The sequence below is a fragment of the Protopterus annectens genome, chromosome 2.part0 (assembly GCF_019279795.1).
Source record: "Protopterus annectens isolate FY-2018-M chromosome 2.part0, PAN1.0, whole genome shotgun sequence".
In the NCBI taxonomy this organism is placed as follows: domain Eukaryota; kingdom Metazoa; phylum Chordata; order Ceratodontiformes; family Protopteridae; genus Protopterus; species Protopterus annectens.
The window spans coordinates 238,344,033-238,368,644 of NC_056728.1; positions in this window are offsets into that span (position 1 = coordinate 238,344,033).

The following is a 24,612-nucleotide window of genomic DNA, read 5'->3' on the forward strand; positions in this document are numbered from 1 at the left end:
CCTTGATCACCAGCTTTGCTCACATCACAGATTATATTAATAACACACTTCTGTGTGCATGCGGTGAAATAAACAGCAGATTCACAGCACTATAAGAAAATGAAAACAGCAAAACAATGCATGAAAGAATTATGAAGCACACAGGAGCACAGCTTTCAAAACATGTTTGAACATTGCTTCAGTGAGACATATGTATAATGATCCCAAATGTACATTGTACTGGTATATGCTGTGGGGAACATCATCTCCTTACACTCTGTATGGCCTTTTCCTCAATATTTGTTATCTCATAAATACGTAGTGTTATTGTTTAAAAGAAAAGCTCATCACACACATGGTCAACAATTGCTTCGTTATTCTTTGTGAGACAGCTGGCATGAAGCACTGTCTCAATTCAGGAGTGACTGGAGAGAACTATCAATTCATGTCCTCTGGCAAAAACTAGGAAAATAATTATGCATGCACTAAGACCTTGTTGTTGTCTCTGCCAATAAGATTGGCTTCAGCACGCATCAGTTAGTATTGAAGAAATAAAAAATAATGCAGGAAAACATATTTGCCTCAAATTATTAATATAATAAAGAACACTGTATATTAAAACACTTACAGAGTCATCAGACTAAGTATATATATATATATATATATATATATATATATATATATATATATATATATATATATATATGGATTCGTATCACTTCACTGAAAGACCTTTTCACTGAAACCCATTTCACTGAGACTAAATCACCTAAAGTTCATTTCAACTAAAGTTCATTTCACTGACAAGTAGTACTCTAAGGCAAGTCAAAGCTATATGTCCTTTTCCCTACTATAGTGTGATCCTGGTGTTAGTATATATAGTTAGCCCCCCACATTGGGGGGGTGCAGCACCACCCCTTAATTTGTTTTTCTGTTGTCTGGTTTTGTTTTACATTATTTGGTAAAACTGAACTAGGTGGGGCCCCACCCCCCCTAACTATATATACTAACATCGGGATCGCACTACAGAGGGAAAAAGGACATATACCTTTGACTTGCCTTAGAGTACTACTTGTCAGTGAAATGAGTTTTAGGTGAAATGAGTTTTAGGTAAAATGAACTTTAGGTGATTTGGTCTCAGTGAAATGGGTGTCAGTGAAATGGCCCAGTGAAGTGATAAGAATCCATATATATATATATATATATATATATATATATATATATATATATATATATATATATATATATATATATATTTATATATATATATATATATATATATATATATATATATATATATATATATATATATACATATATATATATATATATATATATATATATATATATATATACACACACACACATATGCACTCATATAAAAAAATTGTAGACGTTAGCTTAATACAGAGAGTTCAGAAGTTCATATTCCTTTTTGTCATGAGTTTGATTCCAAGGCGGCATGAATCACAGTTACTAACTTTTTATGTACCACTAAGGCATTGTGTACTACTTAAAACAAAATACACATAAAGGCAGCACTAAGTAAACATAAAATCATGAAGATTATGTCGTATTTGTGTGTGACACTGTCCACATTATGAATAACATTAACCATCCCAGAGCCCATGCTCAGAGATGGCAATATATCATTTGAAGTGTAACTGAGATATCTCAGCATTTGCTGGAGAGGCTTTGGAGCATTTGAATATATACTGATCAGCACACATGGTCAAGTCTTACTACCATGTTTCTCACCTCAAGTGGACCAACTTAATACAGACCTTCAATATGAGCCCATTTCATTGCTCTCTGCTGCATTAATGTATTTGTCTAACCTGTCTTTCATTGTGCACCTGCTAGTGCATGCGAGATTTGATTTGGGAGCATATCCCTGCCATTTCTCCTGAGATCTTTGAGAAGACATGACAGGTGATGGTGAGGCAGAGTTATATTTAGAGCACAGAGGTGGTTTCAGCAGAAGTCAAACATTTTTGTAGGACCTCTTGCTAAATGTTACAGCTAAAGGCTTCTGCAAGGTGACTGTACCCTGGTCACAGTACAAGGCTTCTAATAGCTTAGCCAAGGGTGAACAATGTCATTATCATTATGGTGACTTAAAAAGGTGAAAGCAAAACCTCCTTTGCTTATGAGAGGGATACTTTCAAACCAATGACCCTGCACATTTGTGGAAGTATAGTGGCCCATAACCAGGCAATATAATTTCATGACTTGGCAACACAAACAACTGTCCATTATTGTACTTTTTTGTTATTTATAGAGATTGAAGAACATGGGAGGCACATCAGGAGAAACTGTAATGTCTCAGAGAGGCACACGTTAACTATGAGTTCAGGTATGAGTGACTGCCATTTCATAATAGCACTGATTATACAAATAGGTTAATCAGATTTCTGGACAGCATTCCATAACTGTCTGACAGAGTAATATATAACTATACATATTCTACAAATGCAAATTGTACGTACTTTTGCATCAGTCAGTGGTTCAGTAAACATTGTTGTCTGTGGGTTCAAATCCAAACAATAACAATTGTTTTGTTACTTAATATTATTATTCTGCAATCAATAAGTTAGAATAACATTTATTCAGTTTACATATACATTTAATTACATGCATTGCATAAAACAGCTGTCCTGTAGTCATATTTTTTTGTATGATGTTTGTAATATTGAGGACTTTAACCTTTAGCGTACCAGAAATGTTTGTTCTCTCAGTCATATGTGGAATATGCAGACACTGAGATATATTATAATTGCATTACATTTATGATATTTTGCTCTGTTGTTTCTTCCCCCACCCTCTAACCTGCTCTTTTTTTAAATTACATTCGGACTATGATTCCTGCTGCAACAAACCACACACGCGTGAAGCAAGATCAGCCTCAGGGGCTCAGAATGCCATTCCTTCACATGTGGATGTGATGATGTCATCACAGGCAGCACAGGCACCCAGCACGTCTGTGTCACAACATAGCAGCACTGACTCCACAAGCCTTGTGCTACTTGTACCACCTGTGTCAAGTAGCTCTGCCATGACAACTAGTGCAGTAGTACCCACTGGAAGTAGTGCCAGTAGAGGTGGTGATTATATCACCCAACAAGAATTGATGGGGCTGGTGGAGGACATCATGGAGAGAGGCCTCAATACCTGCATTGGTTGGAAGGAAAGACTCCTATAGCAAATAGTCAAATCTCTGCCCATCTGGCACTGCCACAGGTATCTGAGTATGGAGATAGTGGTGACAGTTCTGAAGTTGATGACTAATTTTGCATTGTATTCATGCCGGACTAGGATGCACCTCTGAAATCTCATACCTATCCCCTGTCACAGTGTCCCCCAACCTCTTGTCCCTGCCACTATCCATATCTGTCTTGTATGTCCTACAAGTTTACACCTCCTACCTAACCTAGCCAACATAAAACCCTCTTATTCCTACATATCATATCTTCCCTAACGTTCCTCTCTTTAAAAAAGGAAAATAATCACAAGGCATTTTTTAACTACACCCAAAATCTAAAAGGGAATACCCAGCTATGCACTGAACTGGTTGTGGATGGCACCAGCCATACTCAACCAGAGGTAATAGCCAACCTGCTAGCTGACAGATTTGGAGCAGACTACAGCCCCTGTCCCCTCCAGTCATCCCCCAAAGTATACCTGCCACAATTCCTCAGCCAATTATCTCAAGAGAGCAGGTCATCTTGGTGCTCTCCAAGGCCAAAAACATGGCATCAATGGGACAAGGCAAGATCTCAGATTGCCTTTTAAACAACTTAAAACAAGACCTAGCAGCCACACTTGGATCCCTGTTTAACTACAACCTGCGAACTGGTTATGGTCTAGAGGAATGGAGGACAGCAACAGTAATCCTTCTGCACAAAAGAGGAGCATCAACTGACCCTGGGAATTATAGGCCCATAAGCTTGACTAGCCACATCTGCAAGGCCATGGAAAGAATCATTATGAACCTTATCAACAAGGACATAGGTAATCTCCAAACTCTGGACCCAACCCAATTTGGTTCATTAAAGGCAGATTGTGCTTATTACACCTAGTTGACTTCTTTGAGAAAGCCACCAAGGCCATGGATGAGGGAAAGACAGTGCATGGCACCTACCTTGACCTAGCCAAGTCATTTGACACAATCCCTCACTTATGTATTATAGAGAGACTCTCCCAATTGGGAATTAATCCTTAGATTACCAGATGGGTAGCCAAATGGCTCACCCACAGGACACATACTGTAAAAGTGGGTGACTTCACCTTTAGCAAAAAACCAATCACAAGTGGCATACCACATGGTTCTGTGCTGGGCCCCTTGCTGTTCAGAATTTATTTCTCAGAAATCCAGGCAAACCTGGTCAGCCTGTGGCTGACCAAGTTCACTAATGATTGCAAACTGGCAGCAATCATTAAGTTCCCAGTGATGCTAATATACTGCAGATAGGGTTAACACAGACAAATGATTGGTGCCAAAGCCATGAATTAAAGCTAAATGCAAAAAATGCATTATTATTCCCTTTGGGAAAGCTGATATCCCTGCTAATTACATTATAGACAGCACGCCCCAAGTGTGGACCCAGTAATACATGATCTGGGTACTCAAGTTGATAGCAACCTGAACCTTGACCACCACATATCCACAGTAGTAAGGAAATCCTTCTATGATGCAGATCTTATAAGTAAAGGCATCACATCTAGATCTAAAGATGTTATAATTCCATTATACTCAGCCCTTATCAGACCAATAATTGAGTACTATGCTCCCTTTTGCATGCACCTCACCAGACACCTGCAACAACTGGAGAGACCACAGAGGTAAGGTTTCTCAACTAGAAATTACAGGTTACTCAAAACAAGTCTTAAATGGAAAGACTGAAAGTCCTGTCACTGTATTCTGCCTCTTACAGGTTGCTAAGGGGCGATCTGAGCCTGGCTTACAGGGCAGTTTCTGACCCGGTCCTGATAGAAATGCTACACATTCATAAATCAAACTGCCCAAGGATCACTCGCTCCAGTGATCTTAACCTAGCCACTGACATGAACAGGTCATGCTAGAGAGATAGATACATCTCCTAGAGACTGACACTTCAATTCACTTGAAGCAGAGCCCCTTGCTTACCCTCTTCAAACACAAGCTAGATCAGTAGATGAGTGACCACAAATTCACTCCTGGGGTGGAACATATGTCCCTCCTGGACAGAGGAAGTCATTAACTACCATAGACCCTTACCTCTGCAAACTTCATGCACTTAACCACTGACAATTCGGGCAACTAGAGATAAATATGGTTAGACTTGTAAGACCTCTAGGGCCATTAGTGTAGTAACCTTCTATGAACCTATGAGCCTATGAAAGGGCACCTGTCCCACAAAAAAAAAATCTCCCATACATAGGTGTCCACTTCACATGTGTGTGTGTGTGTGTGTGTGTGTGTGTGTGTGTGTGTGTGTGTGTGTGTGTGTGTGTGTGTATGTGTGTGAGACTTACTTGGATTTGTCCAGTTGGTCACACATCCTTTATGATTTGACTCTTCAATTTTTTTCAAATGCATTATGCAAATATAATGTTAGCCTGAGAAGAAGTGGATGGCTATGGTGCTGTCCCACCACCATCCTGCACATTAGTTAATAACTCCCCCAATATCCTACATTCTGCTTGTTCCCCATTTTCATCACTGTCCTATAAACCCATTTCACTCCTTTAATCTGGTCAAAAAATAGATTCATATATCACACACCACACACATGGCCAAAGCCCATGACACAAATATCTCTATTTCTGTACTCAGCATTTGTGTGACTATGGGCATCGAGCAGCAGTGTTAGCCATACTTCAATAACTGCTGCTTCACTTCCTGTGGTGACAACTGATCCGTTGTTGCCTTTAATCAAATTCATATAGTGTTCCTTGTGCTTCTATGCTTTAACCTGCTGCACGACAGAACGCAATGCTGATATCACTATATGGCAACAGTTATGATTACATGTATAACAGGCTCCAGAGCCCAATGTACACCATATGGGATGTTTCAGTAATCAGCACTGTTGTGAAGTCTGAGCCACTCATAGTCTCTTTCTTCATACATTTGCTATGGTCCCTTCAACTCTGTGATTTCTGCTAGTTGAAATATGACTTTCTGTGTGCTATGCTCTGGTAATTCACAGGTCTAGTTGAGTAGGATTGCAGGTGTTTGAATCTGCCATTTTGATCAAAAGTTGTTAAAGGTTTCTTTTTTATAACATTTTACACTGTAAGGCAGTAGTGGATAGATATTTTACTCTCCCACTACCACCATCCTGCTTATTCATTAATTATTCTACCAATGTCCTACCTTGCTTCCTGTTTTCAACTCTGTACTATAAATAGCATTCCATAGTTTTAATCATGTCAGAAGGTAGCTGCACATACCACACATGGCCATAAAAGGCTTAGAAACAGAAAAGTTTATATGTCTGCACTCATCATTTGTATGAAGCTTATCATCAAGCAGCAAAAGACCACTACTACTTGTCATTCTAAGTTCAAAAGTAAAAAAAAAAAAAATATATATATATATATATATATATATATATATATATATATATATATATATATGCATGCGCTAATACTTTATCATTGGCCATGCAAATGTGCTTGCCAGCAGTGTGCTTCAGTAAGTAATTGTGACAAACTGACCCTAATGTCAGTGTCCTCTATTACGTGTATATGTTTTATTGCCTTATTGCATTCCAGATATGAGGAGTCCATTGTTATGCAGTTCATGTGCCTCCATATATAAATAAGTATGGCGTTATCTCACATTACCCTTTTGAGTATGTTCCAGTGAAGTAGTAGAACTACAAAACATAATTGCAGAGTACTATTAATGAGTGCAGTGCATTTTTGCATGTATGGCTTGCAATTCCTCTGCACACTGTATACACATCACAGAGACTTGTCAAATATTTCACCTATAAAAACAAGACTCGCATGCAATAATCTGAAGATAAACAGTCAGTAATGCATGTGTGGTAAGCCACTAACACACACACACACACACACATATATATATATATATATATATATATATATATATATCTATATATATATATATATATATATATATATATATATAGTTTACTATCAAAATTATGAAATATCCTTACCGACACTATATAGTCGAGGGTAAATGTCCAAGCATTGCAAATAAAAGTTCTGTTGACTCTGAAACATCAGCACGTAATTTACATTCATGGTTATGAGAGTCACTAAATTAAATGGGATCGCACTACAGTGTGGATTGGGAAAATTATCCTTTTCCTCACTGTAGTGCGATCTCAGAGTTAGAATATATAATTAGCAGGGATTGTGGGATTGCAAGGGGGCTTGACCCCTGCAAAACAACATAAATGAGTATGCCAGGGCAACAGTGTTTTTTTTTCAGATGGTGAGCAGTCCACTGACTGTCAAATTTCGACTCTTGCCTTCTGAATGAATCGACATTCTGAGCAGTTGACTGGACGGCTTCTGTTGTTCTGGTTCGGGGATTCAATTATTCATGGTTGGGCCTTCATGAATTTGATAGTAAACTTATATATAAAACATTCCCAACTCAGCAATTAATGGGAATTATGTTTGTTTGTGTCTTTCAGCTTTTCCCGGTTAGGGGTCGCCACAGCGGAACTCCGGTCCGCTAATGATTGGTAGATGATTTTTACGTGCTGAGTTACCAGCTCTGATGCACAACCTTCAATGAAGGTACGCCCATTCACGCATGTCTCCACGGAGAAGACGATCTAGCTGAGAATCGAACCGTTCAGTGTCTTACTGTAAGGTGACAACACTACCGCAGCACCTTATGTACATATGACTTATTGGTACTGCATGTTGTGAGTGGTGATTAACACATTTCTGTTGTCTATCAGTCTGTCAGACCACACTGTCCATCTTCTCAAACATACGTTGTGAAAACTACAACTATATGCTGTGTAACACCTGTAATAACACTTCTTGTGTGGTGTGAGCACTTAATATACTGTTCTATAGAGAGTAGATTTAGATAAGCAGCTGTCTGAATCCATCAATGTCTAACTAATATGAGCATGTCTGAATATAGTGGGAGGAAAGACTGGCTTATCCAACAGATCTGATGTGTGCACTTTCACTTAATGGTAGTATTTACAAGGTGGGGGTTCTCCTACCTCTTTCACTCCCTATCAGGTCAAACATATGTGTTGTAGCATAATGATGAGTCACCTCTTAAAAATAGGAGTTCACAGGGAATTTTCTTCTCTTTCCTTACAACTATAACACCAACAGTATCATGGCAGCCCATACAGGAAAAGTGCAGAAGCAAACATCTTGCGGAACTGCTTGTTATAGAACGAAATTAATCAGCTGAAGTTGGGTATAACTGCCTTGATTAACACCTCTGGTAATTCAGCGATAAAGTTTTACCAAAGATGTAAACCAAATGGGCTGCTGTGATACTGATGGTGCTGTAGTTTGAAAGACAGAGAAGAAAATTCCCTGTGACCTCCAAGACTTAATCCTGATTCAAAACTGAGTTGTGTAAAGGGAAAGGTAATTCCTAAAATCATTCATAAAAAGAAAGCATATGGAAAGTGCTGCTGTTCAAAAAAAATGAAACTGCTATGATTTGAGTGGTGTATCAAACTTCTACAAATGAAATGCCTGTGATACACTAACACAAAGCTGAAACCTCTGTTTGTAAACAGGCCTCATGATTCAATAAAGTCCATGTAGGCTCTGTGTAGCGTCTACACAGAATGTATCCATGTACACAGCTACAATCTTCCCTTGGCAGCATGCCATGTATATTAATGGTGCAGCTCGCCTAAAGAAAGGTTTTGTGGTACAAAACCTCACAGAATAACATAGATAAATAATCTATGTAACACCAACAGCACACCCACATACCTATTAACCCATTAACCTGACGGAAAGGAGTATAAAAAATATTTCCAGAGCTGTGTATGCAATTATTTCACTAGTTTGGATTTCTTATTTTTTTATGTGCATGTTTGTGCTATGCACTTTATTATCTAGTTATGCTTAGCTCTGCACAGCCATGCATCAGACATACACCAGACATCTAAAAAATAGAAACTGGATGCTTTCGATTGTTTTAGGTGTGTGATACTGGGCACCATGCAAACCTATGCAGCAAAGCTGCAACACTTACAGTAGCACCTTCGCATTATATGTGAAAATACAGGAGTTCCTTTCATTCCCTTTGTGGTGAGATAGGTTGAGTGATGACCTATTTTGTGGTAAACCCTGGGTAGTGATACTTTTTATATATACTGCTGTGAAACTGTGTAAGGTCACTGAAACATCCATTCACTCTAAATTCAATTATTGCTATATTTGGAAAAGCTGAATGTTGCTAAGCAGTACGCAAGTGGGAGGCATATTGCTTAGATTAGAGACTTACTACTGCATAACCTAAGACTCCAGCCCACTCCTAGTTGTACTCCAGGCTGGGATTTGTTTGTTTTGCACTCTGACTTCTGTCCCTGTTTCTGCACTGCTGCACTTTGTGCAAACTGGCTAAGACTTACTGGTAGTACGAATGCAATGCTGTGCAGAACTGTGGAATTGATATACAAAAGATGTTAATAATAGTATAGCACACACAGAGTCACAGTCTGTAAAACATAGCTTATTACTAGTTCACATCAAAAATATCTGCTTATCTCTGGATTAGAACCCTGAACATCATCCCACAAACTAACTACCTTAGTCTTTTGATCCACAGAAGCAGCTTGACAGAAAGGGGATAATTTATCTCACAATCATCTGCATAAATATGTACATGGCTATTCCTCAGTTATCTAACATATATCATGTAAGATTGAATTCTATATTACTGTCCTGAGACTGTGTGACATACTAACTGTGTCAAATGCTCATATAGCATAGATGAGTTACTGCTAAGGTAGTTACAAGGGGACACTGCTGTTTTGAGGGGTGGGGGATCAAACCACGTGTTCTGTTATGATACACACTAGTATGACTATGATTTAACCTCACTTTCTAACATCTCTTTTGAATGAAGCACCAGTAATCTGTTGCAGTAGGACTGCATGAATACTTTATGCATGAGGCCTACTGGTTACAAATGGAGACATGACACTGGAATAGGTGTCTGTAGTCCCATGTGGATGGAACTTCTGTCAAAATACCCCACTATAGTTACCTGCATAATGTACCAGGTCCATAGCTACAATGACATATCATAATAATCCTCTAGAATACTGTTTAGGTCACTGACTTACCTTGTAAATGCAACTGTAGCTCAGGGCTGACTCTGTCAGATGTAAGCAGTACACAGTCAATACATGGATAGGTACAGTGCATGTGAGTCACCTAGCATCAATTTTAACATATGTATGTGAGTAGGAGAAAGGTATTAGTCCCAAGGTCCCTAGGTTGTCAGTGAATGTGCTATGCATTGTCTCTTAGCCAAAGCCAGTGTGTACAGAGCATGCCTATGTCTGCCTACAGGGACATCAGGAGGGGGTTCCTCCTCTGTGTCCTCCTGTGACTGTTGCTGTGGTAACATAGGCACTGGTGTGGGGCTGTGTACCCCTTCCCTTTGCTGATCTCGCTGCAGCTGTTTCTGCAGGATCAGATTGTGTAGCATGACACATACTGTGAATATTTGCGCCAATGTGCATGGAGTATATTGCAAGGCTCCACCAGATATATTGAGGCAATGGAACCATGACTTCAGAAGCCCAAACACATGCTCTATGATGTTCCAAGTTTGTGCATGTGCCTCATTATGGTGTTTTTCCATGAGTGTGTGTACATTTCTGATGGGTGTTATCATCCATGGTTCCAGGGCATAGCCAGCATCCCCCAGTAAATGGTTTTGTGGGATGTCTCCCCAGCAAACATCTGGTACAGCTGTGATGTGTGCCTGATATGGGAGTCATGATAACTGCCAGGGTTACCAGCACAAACATTCATGATAATCCCCTGTGCATTACACATGACTTGGTAATTGATGGAGTAGTATCCCTTGCGGTTAACGTAGATCCTACCCTGCTCACCAGGTGGTGCCTTGATGTGTACATGAGTGCAATTTATGGCACCCATTACTTCAGGGCAGTGTGCTACATGGTTGAATTGTTGCATATTGCTGGCCCTCACCTCAAGGGAAAGGGGAAAAGATATGTGCTGACTGGCATGTGGAAGCATAACATCCAGGAATTGGTGGAGTATCATGGATGCTGATGCCTGTGACACCCGCATCATATCTCCAGTTGTTTTTTGATACAAACCTGTAGCTAGTACCCTAATGGCTACACATACCTTAGTTTAAACTGGGATGGGTTCCCCTCTGTTAGCTCTGGCTCTGAGTTGAGGGCCGCAGAGCTCACTGAGTTCTTGTAATATTTCCCTGTCTGCCCTGTAGCACTGTACAATCTCCAGCTCATGCAGCTCCTGGAAGGTTACACTGGGCCTGAACACTCTTCTCCTTCTTAGCCTAGGCCTATTGTATGCAGCATCAACAGCATTGACTTCAGCATCTAGTACATACAGATGTAGAATAGCTGCAGCAGCCCTTAGCATTATCTCAGTTAAAAATTCAAAGTCTCTTTTCCAATGGTTCAAAGTATCGAGGGAAAATCAGAATGTAGGGTGTATACATACTTTATAGAGTTCTGGAGTAGGTCCACCATGTGAGATTGGCTAATTATGATGCAGTTCACCTGCTTGGGATATAATTGACATGATTTAAAGGCCCTACTTTATTGTGTGATGCTGTGCTGTGCACAACATCATGCAACATAGCTATGCAAAGCTGTATATTAATTGAATATATCCAATTTCCATTTATAGCTGTCTAGCTCATGACTGGGATGTGGGTGGTCTGATCACATGAATAAGCTAAGATATGCTCATACCATTTGCAGCAAGCGTTGCACTGCACAAACATGTACACTAAGCACAAAAAAACTCCTAAAACTGACATGACACACCCACCTGATGTCATCCACAGCCACTGGGAATATAAATACAATGTAGGAGCCTACACAAAGTGGATATTCATACACAATTGCTCCCTTTTGTGATTCAACACATCCATGGCATTTACCCCTCATTTGCATAATATTTATGCTGACAGCCTAGAAACTACATGGTTCATAGTTTCATAGCTGTGTAAGCTGGTAAAAAGCACAACAGCATGATTGTGCAGACCTGAGGCAAGGTCTTGCGGTATTTTTGTCTAGAGTGCATTATACTGTTCTTTTACATTTTTTCTTTTATGTTAAACATGTTTGTGCAATGCAGTGCATAACACAAACATGGGGATTTAAAACAAAAAAATAACATTCATTTGATATAATTCCTGCTGCTTCCAGGCATCCACAGTGCATTAATCAAACATTTTTGCATAGGATCTTACCTTTTCAGGGGGATTATGTCCATATTTGTGGACTTTTACATCCCCTTCTTTCCATATAGACTCCTGTACATGGAAAATTTTCATATACACTACTAACATGGACATGGAGTCTACATGGACGCATTATGGGTTATTGGATTGCTCCACCTGGTTAATTTGCATAAAATTCAGCTACTTAAGCCAAAATTTGCATTGCACAAAAGGTTCCATGGTTGCATTTGTGCGCTTGATTGTGCGCCACTACACAGAGTTTATTGAATCTAAAATTGTTTGTGCACATGTATGCATCACACCGTGATGCACACACACAAAAAATTCATCTAAGCTTTCTTGAATTTGCACTAGGATATTATACATCACAGGCAACTGTGTTTTATTAGCAAAGACTTTAACATTGTCATCTCCTGAAGTGAAAAAGAAATCATTTGGATGTCTTTTTTTAAGTGAAGAGTCTATATGGGAATTTTCTGAAGATCTCATCTATTTTGTACATCGTCTCCAGTGTATCTTCCTTGGTGGTTCTACTATATCCAGTCAGGAATTCTTATCTGTTGGTTCTCAGTTTCTTTTTGAATCCATGGTGCCTCTTTGTTTGGTTGTCAGTTGTTCAAATATAGCAATGTGTAAGTTCTGTAAGTGTGTATGAGAACATTAACAGACAGGGTTGGTTTACTCAACAGATGTGATATGGATAACTCAGATTTATGAGAACAGTTACATGGTTACAGGATTTTGAGCCCTTACAGCTCATTTTAGGGGAGCCATAACTATTTAAACACACTGCTGAAGGTGTCCCTTCAAGTGTATGGTTTCTGACATCTCCAATATGATTTCTTCTGTAGCATCTGTGGTTAATACACAGTTCTGTACAATATGTATTCAGATAAGGAGGTGTTCAAGTCTGGCAAGGTGTAACTACTGAGTGTGTAAAGAGAATGCTATCAGGCAGGCTCTTAGTGAAAATATTTAAAATAAATGAAATCTATACAAGTCGATGGGGAATATGAAACTTACACTGGGCCTAGCACCTGTGTCCCTTATGGACAGAAGTAGCTTATAAATGCCTGGCCCTCAATGTTCTGTTTGGACACAAGACATCATTACTCTTTTGGGAAAACTTGGCTAGGCTTAGAAAGGTGCCATGGGTTGTTAGCCTAGTAACTGTCTATGAATCTATGAATCTCTAAGAAAGGCAATGTTTTCTGCACTCACTTTATGGAAAACATATGTATTCAAACACAGTGCTTTGTGACACATGTGACATGACTTCTTCTGTGGTATTAAAGCTTAATGCACTATTCTAGAGAAGGTGGCCTTAGAGAGTGGAAGGTTCAAATCTAGAAAAATCTAAATACTGTGATTGTGTCAGAAATTAGTGACAGGCAGGACTGATTTCATCAATGTATATGTGATGTGGATAATTAAACACAGTGTAGGCATATACATGGCTACATGATTTTGGTCCTTAATTCCCCTTTCAGAGAAAACATATCTATTCAAGCAAACAGCTCAAGTTATTCCTTCCATTGTATGCTTTCTCATAGCTGTGATTTGACTTCTGCCATGTTGTCAATAGGTAATACACAGTTCTATAGAATGTGGACTTTCATACGCAAAGATTCAAATGTGAGAATATTTACATAAATAATAACATACATGAATATGCTGCAGAATATATATGGTATATTACATTCAACTTAGGGGTAACATTACCATAGCATAAGTTTTTTAATCCTCCATTTTTTCTTTGAAATGATCCTATGTGTATTAAAATACCCAGTTCACTCCATTTTTTTCTGTGAAATGATCTCATGTGTATTAAAACACCCTACTCAAGATATCTCTTCTAATGTTTGCTTTTTAACCACTGTGCTTGGAATTCTTCTGTGGTGTCAGCAGTTGCTGCACAGCCTAGATACTGTATACTTGGGTAGGCATGTGTTAAAATCCTATGGAGAGTAAATATCATGACATATACTACCAAATACTAATAGGCAGGACGGCTTTACTCCATGGATTTTTATTGTACAATACAGATAGTGCTCACAATTACACATGGAGAAGGTTATAATCCCCTAGTTATTGTGCTTATTTTGAGGGAAGTTATATGCACGTCAATACAATGCTCAAACCCTCTTCAGTTAGTGTAGAGGATTAAAGCTCTGGTTTAGTAAACTGGTCTCTGTCAGAACTCCTCACCTTTTGAAGTACCACATAGGTCAGTACTAAGCAATGACCTATTTGGCATTTATTTTGCAGACATACAAGCCAATATCCTAGAACTGTGGTTGACCAAGTTTGCTGATGACTGCAAACTGAGCACTGTTATCCACTCATCAACTGATACAAAACAGCTCCAGCAAGGACTGGAATGTGCACATTCATAGTTTATCACAATCAATTTCAAACTAAATTAAAAAAGTGCAGCACAGTAGCAACTGGCAGAAAAGTTGTTTCCACCTCATATTTTATAAATGGTACTCTTCCTAAGTCAGATATGGCCATAAGAGATCTAGGTACTTATGTGGATAACTCTTTCTCATTCACTCATCATGTTTCCACCATAGTCAGGAAATCATTCTATCTGGCCCATCTGGTGTCCAAGGGAATATTTTCAAGATCTAAAAAAGTTATCCTAGCACTGTACTCTAACTCTGTATTGATCAGTTCCATCATTGAATATAATGTCCCCTTTGGTATGTAAAATCCAAGCACATCACTCAGTTGGAAAGCCTCCAAAGATTTCTAACCAGGAAAATTAAAGGTCTTGACTATTTATACTGTCCTAATAATTTAAAACAACTCTCCTTATACTCAGTAACCTACTGGTTGCTGCAAGGTGATGTGTCTTGCCATGAAAAACCCAGTCCTATTTGAACTCCTATTTCTTTGCAAATCCAATGACTCTACAAACACCCACACTAAGGACTTAACTCTACATCAACAAATAAACAAGACTCATTGAAGGGATAGGTTCTTAACTCACCATGTTCCTAGCCTATGGAACAGGTCACCATTACGCTTCAAACAAAGTACTACGTTGGCTACTTTTAAGACTAGTTATGATGACTGTATGGGTGGGTACAAATTTACACCAAGGTTATCAGGTACAGCCCTGCTTTATTTGTGAGGTGAGCACTTTTAAGTGCTTGAAAAGGGTCTATGTAAAGGTGTATATAGCTATGCTTCTTATGGTCCCATTGATCACTTGCTCTGTACATTCCTATGCTTCTGTGTTACTATGTTAAAGCTCACAGACACTTCAACTGTGTGCTTGCTGACATCTGTATTATGACTAATTCTCTGGCTTGTAGAGAATGCATAAGTGACATATACAGATGTTCAAATCCAGCATTATGTACCTCCTATACGTGTGGAGAAAACACTTGTTAACAAACTAGACTGGCTTATTTAGTAGGTATGATTTGTTCAATTCTACTTAGGAATCATATTTACAAAGAGCTGTGATTTTAATATCTCAGGTGTTCTCATAGTTTTTAACATTCCAACACACTGCTCAAGTTTTTCTGACAACTGTGATATGATTTTTTTTCTGTGACATTATCAGTTAGTGCACAGGTCTACTAAATGTTGATGTACATAGCATATGCTTGAATACAATAGTGCATGACTTTTATTATTTTGTTCATAATAGAGTGTTAACAGATAAGAATGGCCTATTCAATAGATCTTGATATGTGACATGCTACATAGTGGTAACAAACTATCACAGGAATTCCTTTTAAGACAGCCCATATGCATTAACACAATGCTCAGGTTATCCCTTCAACTGTTCTGTGTCTTACAACACTGTTATGACTTCTGTGATGTTAGCAGCATCGTACATGTTTACAGACTGTTTAAATTAAATGAGTATATGTTAATATCCCACATTATCTACCTTGTGTGAGTGAGTAAAAACATGCAAAAACAATGAGAACACAGGTGACATGCTAGAATGGATTAATCAACGTAATATCTGATATTTTGTTATGGCTTTTGGATGGTTGCTGATCTTCATCCCCTGGTTGCTGTACTTTTTTATGAGAATGCCCAGTATAATGATGTATGTATTGCATTTTCTGTTATGAGATGGTTAGCATATAATTTGTCAATAGTTGGGTATAGTTCTTTTCATTTAATCTTTTGTGGCAAAAACTGCTGAAAATTTATTTTGGTTACCATGGCTATGCTGACTGAAGTTCCATGGAGATTGAGGAGCAACGCAAGGTGGATATCAACAGCATTATGGCCTCTCTAAAAATTGTATGTCAATTCCAGTAATTTCCACAGTTCACTGACAAACTGAAATGATGTTACAACTGTCTGGGAGGTATGTTGAGATGTGGTATGTTGAATGTCCTCCAAAACAAAGTTTACAAACAAAGAAGAAAAATACATTACTGCAGAGACTCCAATTAGCAGTTCCAGCAGGAAACAATATCAAACAAACACTCAAAACCTGTTGAAACATTTGGTTTTAGTGCTTTCATTCTAATAAATGCAAAACTTCAGATAAAACAGTAACACAAGTTTTTTTTTTAGTTTTACTGTTTTTGTCATCAGTATGTTATCTGTGTATTTGCGGCAACAGCAGGTAATACACATGCAATACAGGGTACACATGCTTTTCACTTACCTCACAGAATACCTTGAAAGGGTGCATGCAGCAGCTGACCTTACACAATAATGAAATAATGCACACATACTCTGATGACTTCCATAGGCGGTAACTTTCATGAATGGCATTGATATCACATTTTTTTAATCATGTCCATATTCATACATTGCACATCACTTGTGTCTAGAAAGATTTCCATCTTAATACAGGTTTCCTGTCATGTTCCAGTTTTCCACGTACATGCATCTCACCTATCATAGTTGACACATTTGTAACAATTTATACAGCATGATTATTTATTTTCTGTTAAATGTGACATTTCTGTTTCTGTGGCATATCCTTGTAGATTGCACTGCATAATGATTTGGATGTGCTCTGTGTCTCACTTCCTACCATTCACAATATGCATGTTACTGCCACAACTGCTATTGCATTCATGTCAGTATTTGCATGAGCAGTATGTACTGGTGCTCCCTAAAATTTTCCATTTGTCCACACATTTATGCATGTTGTTTTCCACTACTCCTCATCCCTCTGCATAAAGGGGGACCATCCACTGACCTGGAAAATTATAGACCTAATAAATAATGACAAAGGAAACCTCCAAACACTGGACCTGACACAATTCGACTTTGTCAAGGGTAGGTCACACCTACTGAATCTGGTGAATTTCTTTGAGAAAGTCATTAAGGCCATGGATGAGGGTAAAACAGTAAATACCACCTATCTTGACCTAGCCAAGGCATTTGGCACAATCCCCCACTCAGGTATTATCACCAAAACTCACAAAACTGGGCATAAATCCCTATACCACTAGATGGATAGCCAACTGGCTCATGGACAGGGCACGTGGTTAAAGTGGGTGAATCCAGATCCAACAAAAAGCCAGTTACTTGTGGTGTGCCACAGGGCTCAGTTAAGACCACTCCCATTCAGAATATACTTTTATGAAATCAAGGCTGATGTGAAAGGCCTCTGGATAAAAGGTTTGCCAATGATTGCAGGATGGGAGCAATCAATGAATCACCCCTACGATGTAGATACCCTTCAGGAGGGTCTATATTAGACAAATGATTGGTGCCAGAATGATGACCTAAAACTAAATGCAAAGAAATGCATTATCATACCCTTTGGAAAGTCAAATACCCCTGAAAATTATAACATCAATAGTACACCCCTAACAGTAGATTCACAGGTGAGAGGTCTAGGTATACAGATAGATAGTAGCCTAAACTTTGACCGAAATGTGTCCACAGTGGTGAAGACATCCTTCTATGTGGCAAAACTCATAAGTACAGGTATGGCATCCAGATCCAAGGAGATTATAGCCCCGCTGTACACAGCTCTCATTAGACTACTAATCGAGTACAATACGCCATTTGGAATGCACTTGCTTAAGCAATTACTGCAACTGGAGTGACCTCGTAGGTTCCTCAGAAAGAAAATACAGAGTGCAAACAACACATTCTATGCATCAGACTAAAAGCCCTATCCTTTTACTCTGTCTCTTACCAACTATTAAGGGGTGACCTGTGCCTGACCTACAAGGCACTCACAAATACAGCTCTAATGTAGCTGCTGCACATCTGCAAGTCAAACAGAATGAGGGTCAACTGACCTAGGTATCTTAACTTAGTCAGTGACTCAAACAAAACATGCTGGATAGGGAGATATATCTCTCAGAAAGTGTCCCTTCTTTGCAACAGACTTCCTATTCACATTAAGCAGAGTCCTTCCCTGAACCTCTTCCAATGCAGTTTGGCCCAATGGATGGAGAATCAAAAACTCACACCTGGAGAAGCACCTATGCCCCTTATGGACAGGGTTTAATCTGTAAGCTATGTAAGACAGAGGCACAAACCCATGCCATCATCTTGTCCCCCAGGGTCCATAAATATAGGGCAAAATCAGGTTTTATTGGTTAGGATTGTAAGGGTTCTTAAGCTGTTAGCTTAGTAATATCCTATGGACCTGCATTGGTACTTTAATACATGTGCCCATGTGAAGTTCTACACTTGTGTTATGTGCATATATTTTCCAACAACACATTTTTTTCCTACTGAACATTTACTTGACTGTTATTTATTTCTTTATATGAATGTAAATGCCAGTGATGTTCTACATGTCCATTAATGCAGGCAATGCAATATACAATAGTATCAGCCTTCCACGTCCTCTTGTTCATAGGCTTCCCTTTGCTTTAATGTATCACTAATTGACCTGTCTGATGTCATGGCATGCGCATGCACTCACATCTAGATCTCAGGTCTTTATGTTACACCTTTGTTTACATTGTGTGTACAAGCCATGCCTTACTGCAACATGGCTGTGAACTTGTTGTGGCCTCATGCTGAGGCTGATTGTCATGTTGTGTGCCTTGGCTTCTTGCATATTTGATTAGCAATGCTGCTCATCGTGTACAGATTGCTGATTGTGTTAGCTTGAGTGAGACGTGCACAACATTAATGAATATCTGGGATAGCTTTAAAGCCTTCTGTGTTCAGTTTGTTCTTGTTTTGTATCTTAAAGTTTATTATAAAATGTGAGCCATGTTGTCTCAGCAAGAAAGAGTCATGGGAGTGGTAAATGTTACATATGCACTCTTTACAAAATGTTTTTCAATAAACTAAAAGGGCTGTACTGAATCAAAACAATTAAAATAATTATTATAAAATAGCATTCAAAAATTAAATATATTGATGTTACTCTGTACTTTGTATGTATTTTTTGTGTACTTTATTCCCATAATTTGATAATTGTATTATGACCAAATCATGCAGGCAACTATGAAATGAGTGATACCTTTACTGTATTGTGTATAATCATGAATCTAACCTGCATGCCTAATTTTGCCTGACTTGTATGCTCCGGATTCTGAGCTTTTATCCCACTTATGTGATGCTAAATATCTGTGTGAAAATATGCAAAAGAAAAAGCACTTTCAGTAATTATCTAAAACCTCCTGGAAAAAAAGAACTAATGTGTGTAATACAATTTCTTAAAGCACTGTCTATATTTTTAGCAGCAATGCATATGCTTTAGGCAGTGTGTTAAGTTGTATACCATGATGCATGTTGCTGGAGAGGAGGTTAATATGGCTTTAATGAAAAAAATTCTAAACGTTTAGAAGAAGCTTACATTAGAATGATGTTTTATTCTGGTTTGAAAAATATATTTTAAAGTTATAAGTATTTGGAAACTTTGCTTCTAGTCATACAATTGGGTGGCAAAATGTTCAGAAAATGTCAGATATCAAGTCAAAGAAAGCCAAAGTCAAAGAAAACTTTATTGTCATTCTGAACTACACAGCAGTGTAGCTGAACGAAATTACAATGCTTCGTTCTCAATGCAGGAAACAGCTGCACATATAGATAGAAATTAATAAAATATCACAGAAGAAATGTAATAAGTTGCAGTTAGTAAGTAAAGTAGGACAGCAGTAACCCACACCCATCCCAGAACAGGAGACAAGAAAGACAAGGAACAATCTGAAGGTAATATTGTCAAAGTAAAATTGAAACAATAGCAGCATATCTATGATTAGACTGAATTATTGCACAGTTTGTATATTGTACTTTACAGACCTTCAATGTGGTAGGTGAGCTACCTTAGTATTGCACTTGGTTATTGCACATCCATAAAATAAGCCACCTGATAGGCTAGTTATGTAACAGAGGTGGTTGAGTGTTTCGACAGACTCATGGTTCGTTTTTCCCAAGAGGTCAACAGTCTAATGATGAGTGGAAATAAACTGTTATTTAGTCTGCTGGTCTTACAATGCAGGCTTATGTATCTCTTGCTTGAGGAGAGGCAAGTGCACAAACCATTGGCAGGATGCGTTGGATCACTGTAAATCTTTTTGGCCCTGTCAATGCACCAGCATTTGTGTAGATCTTCCAGAGGAGTAAGGGAGGTGCCAATGATTCTTTCTACTGACCTTACAACTCTCTTAAGAGCCTTCTGATCCTGGTTATTACAGCTCCCATACCAGACTGCAATGCTGTTGGTCAGGACACTTTCAATGGTGCCCCTATAAAAAGTTTGAAGTATGGAGCTTGGTAATTTTCCCTTCCTAAGTTTCCTTAGAAAGTGCAAACATTGCTGTGTTTTTTTGACTGCACTGGATACATGGGCTGACCAGGATAAGTTCTCCATGATATGAACACCCAAGAACTTTGTACTCTTGACCCTTTCCATTGTCATCCCTTTCATCAATAGAGGTTTGTGTGGTACTTGAGATCTTCTGAAATCAACAATCAACTCTTTTGTCTTGCTGACATTCAAGGCTAGGTTGTTGTTGTCACAACAGACCAGTAGTTGATCAGCCTCATTCCTGTAGGCCTCCTCCTCTGCACCTTCGACCAGGCCTATAACAGTGGTATCATCCACAAATTTGATGATCTTATTCATCTCATGTCTGGTCATGCAGTCATGTGTCAGCAGAGTGAAAAGGAGAGGGCTTAAGATACACCTCTGTGGTACTCCTGTGTTTAGGATGATACATCTAGAGCTGTTGTCTTCCACACAAACCTTTTGAAGCCTTTCAGTAAGGAAGCTCAGAATCCAATTGCATAAAGGAGAGTCTATGTCCAGTTGAAGTAGCTTCAATATCAGATTCTGAGGGATGACAGTATTGAAGGCAGAACTGAAATCAATGAATAATAGTCTTGCATAGCAGTTTTTGCCTTCTATATATGATCTTGCCTAAGGAGGACTGTGACCAAGCAATTAAAATACATACTTCTAACCAAAGCAGTTTTTTCTCTGAGATGTTCAGGCCAAAGTTCTAAATGACATATTTATGGGGATTTGTACAGCACAAGCACATGACCTCTCACAGTGCCATCAGTGGCTGCTGATGGTGTTCAATGAATAATGATTTCAGTCTCTGCATATGCCACAACAGAATGTGTAGGTGTGCTGCTGATAGCATTTTAGTATGGTCATGCAAGAGTAGGTCATCGTGAAAAGATCATGGTTTGTATTTGCAACATACAAAAATTGCATTTCTTACATCATGTCTTATTATGGAACAAAAGTGCTGCCTTATAGATCAGAAGGCTGTAGTTCCCACCAGTCACTATGCACTACAGTTGCATTCCAGTACTGACACAACAGAGCTGTTTGAAGAAGACTCTACAATCCTGAAATAATTTTGTTTAGAAGAAAATATTGAACCAAAGCCCATCTGCTTGCTTTGGTGGCAGCTTCAGTCGATGATTCTGGCTGAATCAAATCAAGGGTGCTTTATTAAATCATGCAAATCCATGAATATGTTTAAAGCATAAGAAAGTTACATACCAAAATTCAGCAAAATTATAAAGAAAAACAACTAATACTTTTTGAAACCTTATAAAGCTAATTCTCATACAGTTAACCTGCGAATAGAAACTGACACCCCTCTGTATTATCGCTTTAAAATATGTACTTGTCCAAAGTCCCTTAGTGTCACTCATTGTCTCTCCATCTCCATTCCTACATTTAAAAATCCTTACGTTCAGAATTACACCTACTAAAACATTTTATGTTTAACATTACAATAGTGTATAACAAATGTGTTGTGAGTACAAAGATAACATTAACTGTGTAAGTGTTCCATACCATTCACTTTTCTCAGTAAACCCTGCCTGTGACTTTGGTATTTGTTATTATTTTTCTTAGGTCCATACTTAACTTGCCTGTTAATAAATTGCCAAGGTCTAAATTATCATTTAGCATTTTATTATACACTGAAAAAAAAACAAGATTTTTCATGGGTTCCAAACTTAGTCCTTACCTATGAGTTATTGTTTTCTTGCATTTCTTAGGCACTTTAAATTATAAACTATCATATAAGCAGATCTATATAAACATACTGTGTATGTATATGCATAGACACATCTGTACATGAGTGCGCTCACTCACACACACACACACACACACACACACACACACACACACACACACACACTCATATGACATATATAAACTTCTATGTAATACCTCTTAATGAAAGCTTCTAGTATTCCGATAGAGTTGCTCTATATAAATCGATCATTATTTCATTCTTCTGAACTGAGAAAAATATTTGCAAATTTCACCTTCCATTGCTTTTGTCTTCTAAATAATGTCATTTCAATGGAAATGTTGATTCTGCATGATCTAATTCTACTTTATTTCTCCAATTATTCTGAGTTATAATACTCAAGCGATGAATGAATGTGTTTCCTTCTGTTCTAACTGAGAAATATAAAACTAACATATAGATCTAGCAATATAGGGAGAGCACATACTTCTCAACTGTCCAGATTTTCGCTGAATGTTGACATTTTTGCCTCATATTTTTAGGATGTTCGTCATAAAATTTGTAGATTTCTGGCACATTATTAAAGATTGACCCATCTAAATAATGACAGACATCTGAGTTTCAGACTTCATATCTTTCAGAAAATGCATGTTAATGCAAAACATTTTATTGTAGCAACTTTTGAAGTCCATAAGAGCAACATTTACAATTCATGCTGATTTTTGCCCCCCCCCCACACACACACACACACACACCATTATTTTTGGCTTTGTCCAGAATTTTTCTGCTAAGATATTGTGAGGCATAGGGACAGGCATTCTCATTCCTCCCACCTCCTCTGTAGCCAGCAACTCCACCCTTCCTACAAGGTTTAATATGTTACACAAAAATGTGCTAAACATTTGAATTATTATTACTTCAAGTCTCTTTGGTAATATAAAGTTATAACTAACATATGACACGTTTCTAATGAGTAACACATGCACAACCTTGGGTGGGATTCATGAGAAAATGGGTAGCACGGTGGCTGTGATCAGTGCACAGGAAACACAAGAAGAAAATGTAGTAATATGCCTGACAACCAAGGCAGGTATGCAGAGGGCTGAAATACACTGTAGTGTAATTAGCAATGGGTTGTGGAAGAAATACATCAGTAGCAATGTTTGTTTACAGATGGGCTTTGGATATCTGCAGCTTTTGGCATACTGTTAACAGGCACGTTTAACAAATGGCCATAACAGATGCTAGGAAGATGTTTGTGACTATTAAACACATGCACGTTACATATCTAGAAAGGCTATAGTTACTGTGGACTTTAACAGAAGCATATTATAAGCAGCCCTGGCATTAATGTCAAGTTAGCTATACATTGTTGTTACACACTGCAGTTATATGTTTATCAGCCAGTACTAAACCATGAATGCTGTTTGTAAGCAGTGTATTTGTGTGAGTTCCTATGAAATAACTCAGTTACACAATCACTTGAGTAGTTTGTCTCATCCATACTTGATAAAATTACTGTAGCTATACCTCTGTGCACATACCCAGATGACCACATCAAGACTTACTGCCTCCACGCACAAAACCATATGGTGGATGTAGCTCAAAATCTGTGCAAAAAAAAAAAAAACAGGACAACATAAGAAACAACTGGTACAGCAGGAAGCACAGATGATGAAGGATCTGTGAAGGATATTTTCCTATATATGTTAGCCAAGTAAGCCCATTGGACACAACTGCCCTTTTTCAAGGGTGTCCCATGGCAACTGGATGGCTAGG